Genomic DNA, 8640 nt, shown 5'->3' with positions numbered 1-8640 from the left:
TCACTGCAGGAGCAACTGGGTGAGATTCTCTGGCCACCGTAGATGATCATATGATCCCTTGTGACCTTAAACTCTGTAAATCTAGGCTGAAACCACTGGGCAAAAGATGGATGAGGTTGCGCCAAGCACAGCCAGTTCCAATCCCTTTTGCAAGAGCAGGCGAGGACGGACTGGAACCGCCCCCATTATTCTAATGAAGTCACATCTGATCTCCTGCATCATTTTCTTCTATCTAAAGAAACTATCCCACTAAATACAGAAATTGCACAAAATTGGGGAAATATGGTGAGAGTTTTAATATAGACACTGTTGCTAGGGCAACTGCTTGGTAACCTATCTAGCCTACTTTGCCTGTGACTCCTGGAGAGAGACCTTGAGGGTATTCTGCCAGCCACAAAATTAGGGAAACAGTAAAACTAAAAGCCTTAGCACTGACAATAAGTGTAAAAGCATCCCCAGAAGCAGGAGGGAGAGGATAGTCTCTGCTTCATGCAGAGACCAGGACTGCCAAGGCCTCAGCATGCTCATCACACTTGTAGTTCTTTTTTACGATAATGACTATAATCCAATCTCATGCTTCAGGGCTTCAGCCAAGTGACCTGCAGGAGTCAGGAAGGAATTATTTTTCCTAATGCACATTTGTAAGCTGTTTTTCCTCGCTGCCTTGCTTTGAAGCAGAGAGATCTGCCACAGCTGGAGGCAGGATATTGGTTGTGGGAGGCTGGTGTGCCGAGGTGGTACAGAGAATCCTTTGTTTTAGATGCCTGGCTGGTTGGGTCTTGCTCACATGCTCTGGGTCTAACTCATCACCAAATTTGGGGCCAGAGAGAATTTTCACCTGGTCAGATTGGCTGGGGCATTGGGTTTATTTTACTTTCCTCGGCAGCATGGGTTGTGGATCGCCTACTAGGATTACCCAGGCATGTCTCACATCATCAATTCCCAGCCAGCACAGGGACCTCCAGCTCTGGGATACCCTCTCTCTCTCCTGTCTTCTGTCTGGGGCACACAAGACTCTCCTCAGGACTGGAATGCTTTATTCTAATGGAAGCCTTTGGGCTCAGGGTAGGGACATCTGGCTTGTGATATGCAGGTCAGGCTAGATGCTCTAATGGTCCATTCTGGACTATGAAAGTATGAAAAAAGAAGATCCGATGGCAGAATGGAGGATTGATCTATATGTGTCCTGGATCCAGTCCCCAGAACTATCCCTTCCCTCCTTATCCTCTTACTTAGTTAAAATACCATCGCTACGTGATCCTTGACTTAGCACCAGCTCTGTCTCTCCCCACCGCGCTAGGTCTTCTACCTCTCTGGCCAGGGTACCAATGAGCCCCTCAGCTTTATAATGCTATGAAGGGAAAGGCCTGGCTGGGAGTTAGATGGATGGAAGGCCTCTATGAAAAACAACAGCCAGATCCTTGAGGGAAAGTGTTGCTAACATTGCTCTCTCTCTCTGAGGCAGGCTTGAAGCAAAGTTCAGCAGCATGGCTGCTTTGCCCTCTCACTCAGCACCGAATCGTACCCTGGAGACCCCCACCTTTCTGATCAGACGGAAAACCCAGCACCTGCCACCACTAATGAGCAGCTGACCCTTTTGATCAGAGCAGTAGAGAGGGAGAAAAGCGAGACTCTACGTTCACTCTCCAAGCTGCCCTCCTTCTGAGTCCGTCTGCCTGTTGCATTCCATGAGGGAGACGAAGGTTGTTGTGAGAGACTTCCCCCCCACACCCCCCGCGGGATGGGTCACGCTGTACAGCTGGTATGTCAGTCCCAGCAGGGGCTTGTTGCAAAAATGCCGCTTGCCCTCCTGGAGAAACAAATTCCACTTTGAGCAGCTTAAATGCTGACAAGTTCTGGTGCAAATCCTTCCCCACAGGGCGTTTGAGAAACCGGTCTGGAGGCAAAACAAACCCACATGCCCTCGCTTCAGGTTGGTGGTCTGCAGTGGAATTCTTTTCAGTCAGCAGATGAACAGCGCTGACACTAAACCATTAAGGCACCACTTGCTTCAGCTTAAAGCCTGCTGCCTCCTGCACAGCGGGCGTGGTAGCCAGGGCGCTTGCGTGCTCTGCCTAAATGAGGGGAGTTAGTGGGAGATGGTGAAACTCATCACGCGCCTAAGAGTAACTGAGCTAATGAGAGGCAGGCCTGGGCCTGTGGATTAGAAAATAGTAAGTAACTGAGCCATGGGGTATCCATCCTCTTGCTGACTGCATCATGCACTGAGCTACAGCTAACAGAATCCAGGGATCCTGGCTATCAATCCCCTGCCCGGCTTCAGCCCCGGACCCCAGCAAGTCTAACACCAGCTCTGGCAACTCCACTAAAATGAAGCAACCTATTTTGGAGTCCTGAATTTGAGAACCGCTGCTCTAGTCTGACCTTCCCCAGAACTTCCTCAAAACCCACTACTTCCACAAATCCTTCCTCGCTAGCTCTCCCCTCCCCACGACCCCTGGGTTTACCGCTGGCAAGCACCGTGCAGATCAGCGGCGCCACATCTGCTTAAAGGGTGAGAAGAAATAGCTCTAAAGATCTGAGCTGCCAGCGAAGGAGAGAACCTGCTCTGCTGAGAAATGGGTGAGGCAAGTCTCCTCTTGGCGTGAAAGTCAGTCACCTCTACCTGGATATGTGGCTCAGGTGCGCAGCTGGCCAGAGGGGAGCATGGTCGGAGAGGAAAATAATTGCTCCCTGAGCAGTGGTGTTTGTGCTGAATGTGGAAGCGGAAACCGGGGTCAGGATAAATAGAAGCAGAGGGTTTGCCAGTCTGGCTCAGACGTAGTAGCAGCCTTGACTGACGCTACACAGAAAGGCAAAGCCACTCGAATGCACCTGGCCATTTGTATAATGTGTTCATGTACAATTCCTTCCGGAACGCATGCAGGGAGCACTGCACGCCTTGAGCCATGAGATGTGATTCCCGCTAGCTTAGCCTGCATGACTGCCATGGAATAACTACAGTCAAGATAACCGCTCAGGCCAGAGGTGAAAGTAAGCAGGTACGGGCCGGTACGGAGCACCAGTAAGAAAAAGTGCAGTAGATACCGGCAAGAAAATGGAACATTCTCTCCCTCTCTGACTCTTTCTCCTGGCTCCAGCAAAATTGAGGGTCTGGGAGCCCAGCTCCACGAATGTTCGGGGCCGGGTCTCCTCCCTGGCCCCACCTGCTGCCCCCCCATGCCTCCCCTGAGTGTGCCCCGGCCCCCCTTTGCTGCCCCCATGCACCTCCTTGGGTCCCGGAGCAGAGCATTTGTCTCTCCCAGTCCCCTGCAGCTCCATGCTGCCTGCCTGCATTAACTGCCACCACCGGGTCCTAATGCCCTACCTCACTACTGCCAGGGCAGGCTGCCATTCCCCCTCGGACCCTTTCATTTTCCAGTGGGACCCTCCACCGGTACAGCCACCCCCCTGCCTGCAGTCACTGCTCTTGCCCCACGCTGGGCAAGGGGCAGCCCCAGTGAAGCTACAGTGAGGGGCAGCAGCAGGGGAGGAGGCGCACATTTGATGGCAGATCCCCCCCGCGGCATGCACCCACCACAGGGGAGGCGAAGGGGATTCCTGGACCTGAGAGGGACCCTAGGAGCACGTGCAGTAACAGTGGGGGGTGAGTGTACTGCTGGGGGGGGGAGAAGGGGGTCCTTACCCCAGAGCTCACTGCTGCCAGCAGGGAGAGGGCTGGGGGGAGTCCTTCTCTCTGGCTCCAGTCCCAGGGCAGCCTGCCTGCATCCCAAACTCATCCAAAGTCCTGCCCCACCCCAGAGCCCACTCCCTCCACACCCCCTCTTATCCCCAAACACCCTCCCAGAACCTGCAACCCCTCCCTCCACACTCCCTCCCATCCCCAAACTCCCTCCCAGAGCCTTCACCCTGCACCTCAGTCCCCTGCCCCAGCTCAGGGCCTGCACCCCAGACCTCCTCCCCCACTCAAACTCCCTCCCAGAGTCTTGGGCAGGTGGAGGTGGAGTTTGAGGGGGCAGAGTTTGGGCAGGGGCAGGTTCTGGGCACCACCAAAATTTCTACAAACCTGCCACCCCTGCTGGCAAGAGCTGGTGTGCCATACTGGGGTAGACGGGCTTCCTGAGGCAGCAATTTAAAGGGCTGGAGCCCAGCACCCCACTGCCAGAGCCCTGGGGTAGCGGCTGCGGGGCTTGGGTGGCCATTTAAAGGACCTAGGGCTCCTACCACCCCGAGTCCTTTAAATCAGTGCTGGAACCCCACTGCCACTACCCCAGGGCTGCAGGACAATTTAAAGGGCCTGGGCCCTTTAAATAGCCCCCAGAGCCTGCTGGAGCCCTGGGGTAGCGGCAGCAGGGCTCTGGTAGCTATTGAAAAGGTTCGGGGCTCCCGCTGCCTCTAACACCCTGGGCCCTTTGAATAGCCACTGGAGCCCTGCCACCGCTACCCCAGGGCTCCAGCAGCAGGTAGCAGCAGCTAGAGCCCCGGGCCTTTTAAATCCCCCCATTTAAATTGCTCCTGAACCCCAGGGCTCCCAGCCACCTCTGCAGCTGGGAGTTCAGGGGGTGATTTAAAGAGCTTGGGGCTCTCAGCTGCTGCTACCAAAGCCCTAGCCCCGGGCTCTTTAAATCTTAATTTAAAGGGCCTCGGGATATAAAGGCTCCGCCTCTTCCGGTGGAGGCCACGCCCCTCCTCAGGATTCCAGAGTACCGGCAAGTCCTTTAAGTTACTTTCAACCCCTGGCTCAGGCCCAGCCAAATGGAGTAACAGGCCTCACTCAGTGCAGGCTAGTGGAACTTTTCAAGCATCTTGGCTTTCCTCTGCCTCCTTTGCTTTGCCCAGGGGCTGCAGCTGGCTCTGGAGGGGGTTCACTAGGCACAAATGGTTGGTGCATTGACCTCTCATCTGTGAAATTTAAAAAAATGGAGGGAGGGATTTTGTAGAAATTGAGGAGGTCTCTGGGAACTTCCCCAAAGGTCCTGATATCCTTTCTCAAATTTAGGGATAATAGGTCCAGGTTGCCAACATATCAAGGGGTGCATCACTGGCTATTTTTAAATCAAGATTGGATGTTTTTTTCTAAAAAGATCTGCCCTAGTTCAAACAGGGATTTCTGGCCCTGTAATCTGTGCATCACGGGTCTTGCAATAGTTGGTGTTTTTCTTAAATTTCCAGCTCCTGGTTTCATGTGATTAGAGGAAAATCTCCACTTTCATTCAAAAACAATAGTACGTTTGTAGCCCTCATGTTTATGGGCAAAAATCTTGACCCCCGAGTGCTCTTTAGAGCTTCAGAAGCCAGAACGTGAATAAAGAGAACCCCAAATTCATTATTTTTTTAAAAGCTCATTATTTTTAAGCCAATTTCCTGATATTTTGGGGGCCAGACTCATGATTTTTGAATGCATGGGGTTAGCAATCGCTTACTCTCTCCCTTACCCTGATCAGCTCCCTATTTCAATGCTAGCAAACAGTGGTTCTCCCTGTGACGATCACTAGCAGTGACCCGGGCTCAGGCACTGGCTCACTTGTAACCTGCTTTGGAGGAAAAGAAAATGCCAAAGTGCAGCCCCCGGCAGATGGATTAAGCTTCCCGCTCTCCCTGCACACCGGGATCCCCTTGCTCAGGCGCTGTACAGCCATCCGCATCCTCTGCCAACCCCTCCGATGTTGCCTGTGCTTGAGAGAAAGCCTTCATTTTCGGTTGGCCTTGCATGCCTCTCTCCTGCTCTCCTCTCATGCTGCGATGTTAAGCCTCACTAACCTAATGACAGTAGTAGACGATAATGTCATAGAAATCAGCTGAACATGCATTTTGTGATCTTAATGAAATTACGTACAGCCTCGGCTAACCAGGCGTCCAGTAGGATTGCTGGAGACTGGCACAAATACGCTGAAAGCAGATAGATAATCTGATGTCAATTCTTGCTGATTGCAGACTGATTATGTACTAGCTGCAGGAGTGGCTTGCCCTCTCAAAGCCTTTCCTTGCATCCAGATACCACTGGCGAATCTGAAAGAGCTGGATTGATCGGGGTCCAGTGTTCAGCTGGTTTGACTGAGCAATTAGGGTAACTGTGGTGAACAAGCCACAGGGTTGGGACTGCTCTGGGGCACGCCACAAAGGTTGGGGCTTGTGGCTAAGCTGGGGCAGCTTCTTGCTGGAAACATTGAACAGCAAGACTCCGCTGAGAAACAGAGGGTGAGAAGAGACAGATCACCAGCACCGGAGGCATGAGATTCTACACTCAGAATGCACAGAGCAAAGTCAGCTGCATTCTCCTAGATCCTCCTCCCTGCATTCAACCTCTTCTCCACAGGCCCCCTCTCCAGAGCTGGGAATTCAGTTCCCACGGCCCCAGGGCTCTCCGGGAGCAATCACATTTCAGAGGGAAGTGGGGCGGGTATGTGGAACGGGGTGGAAGGCCACTAAATCATAGCGTGGAGGCTACTGGAGAGCCAGCAGCCTTGGTCAGCCTCTGCCTGGCAAACTTGCTTCCTCTTCCTGGTACTGTGGGAAGGAAAAGGCTGGGAATCCCATCGGCTGGGAGTTTAAGGACAAACTGGGTGAGCATGAGCCCCACTGGCACATTTGCTCCGCAGCCACCAGCCCGCCTAGACTCGCGGTGAGTGGGGCGAGCCTCCCTGCCTCACAGTTATCACCTGTGACATCAGCGCTGCTGAGGTGGCAGTGCTGCCTAGGGGTGCAGGAATAGGGGAAGCCCAGGATCTTCCACTCCACTGGTTTCCAACCTAGGGGTCCTCTCGGGATTGGAAGGCCGGAGTCCGCTACCTGCAATCTAGCTAGCACTCTCCCCTAGGTCTCTTCCGATTGCTCTGCCCCCGATTGGGGCGCATTGTAGCTGGCGGGAGTTTCTGGTCCATGGGTCTCAGTGGGTGAGGGAGTCCCAGCTCTGTGCAGGGGACCCCCCCCCCAAACCCTGGGATGCCTTCCTGGCATAGTCCCTTTGCAGCAGTGAGCACACATCTGCCTCTCTCCGCATGCCGCCCCACTGTGAGGAAGAGATTCCCTTTTAAGTCCATGCTCAGCAGGCCTGGGTGGGTTGGGGGATTCTCGGCTCCAGCACTGTCCTGCAGCTGGCACTCTCCTGCCCCCAACACACTCACTCAAACCATGAGCTGGCTGCCTCGGGCCCGTGGATAGACGCACTCTCCCCACCCTGACGGTGGCGTAGCTTATGGCGTCATTGCCCGAAACTATGTAAAACAACCTCAGGATACATAACGCGGATTGGCTGCTGCCCTCACTGTAAAAGCCAGGGGAGGCCAAGGGTGGGCAGTTCTCACCATGATGTAGGTCTCTTCTTCTTCTTCAGATAGTGTGTAGCAGCCCATTGCGCTAGGTGCACAAACACCAAGTAGCCGACAGGCCACGCCCCCAAGAACCGACCATCTAAACACAAATGGGAAAAGAATCAGAGGCACAGAGCTGGGAAGTGATTTGCCTAAAGTCGCCCAGCAGATCAGTGGCAGAGCTTGGAGGAAATCTCAGGTCTCCCGATTCCTAGTCCAGTGCCTGGCGAAACCACCACCTCCTCTTGTTTTACCTGAGCCATCCCTGGGAGCAGTCTGCTGTGTGTGGAACAGAAGTCCTGGCCCATCAGAAAGCGGGGGAGACGCAGAGGAAGCACACGAAAGCCAAGACAGATTCTGCAACAAGTTCTAATCATGGGGACCTGATCGAGACTTTGATTACCTGTCCCTGTCCTTTCGGAAATGGCTGCAGGGGACGTCAGGGACAATGACACATTTCTAAGCAGAGTGTTGCCAGAAACCAGGTGTCTATATTTGCCTCCCAGGTCAAATCGGAAATCGGTTTGAAAATGAAAGGAGGCTGCAGCTTTCAGGCAGAGGCTTGCTTAGCACTTAAGAGCTGACGTAAGATTTGCTGTACATGGGGGGATGGGAGCAGCTGTATAGCTAGTGCACATGTTCAATATCGTTATTATTTGCAGAGCTTCTTTCCTCTGGAATGGCCCCAAAACGCTTTATAAGCTATGTCCACAGGGAGTCATTGCTGAAATGCAGCCACCTCTGGGGTGGGCCACACAGTGAGTGAACACTAGCAATGCTGCATAATGGATTTCTGGGAGGGAAAGTGAATAAGTTCTTTGCCCTGGCAGGGGGACCTCACATGGTAATCGCCCACCATGGAATGCGGGCACTTTGGTTGAGTAGCGAGAGAAGCATCGATACCTATTGTAGCCCCAGCACCGTGCCCTGCAGCCCTGGGATTTTTCTTTGGAGGTCTCCCCTCCCTCCTTCCTTCTGGCTGGGGAAGAAGATTTGCAATAATTTGTTGTTCTGTGTTTGTACAGCACCTAGCACAGTGGGGTGCTGGGCCACATCTGGGGCTCCCAGACATGATAATACATGTAATAAATAATACTAATAATTGCATTGACATAGCTGCTATTGTTGCCTAACCATGGGTGAAAGGGAATTGCACAGCTCCCGGGAGATCCCTGCCACGGTTACCGTGACCGGCTGTGGCTCTTCTTTGCAGGGGAAATTCACTGTTGGCTCTAGTGGGATGTACGTGGTGCATCTCCTCTATGAGCGTGGCATGGCACCTTACTTAACCCTTTGCTGCAGGCAGAAGAATATCGGCTGTTTAGAAGAAGCTATCTTTTCTCATTCACACTCGAATCTCTTCTTCTGT

Source organism: Gopherus flavomarginatus, chromosome 15 (genome assembly GCF_025201925.1).
Source record: "Gopherus flavomarginatus isolate rGopFla2 chromosome 15, rGopFla2.mat.asm, whole genome shotgun sequence".
Classification (NCBI taxonomy): Eukaryota; Metazoa; Chordata; order Testudines; family Testudinidae; genus Gopherus; species Gopherus flavomarginatus.
This window is presented reverse-complemented; position numbering follows the sequence as displayed.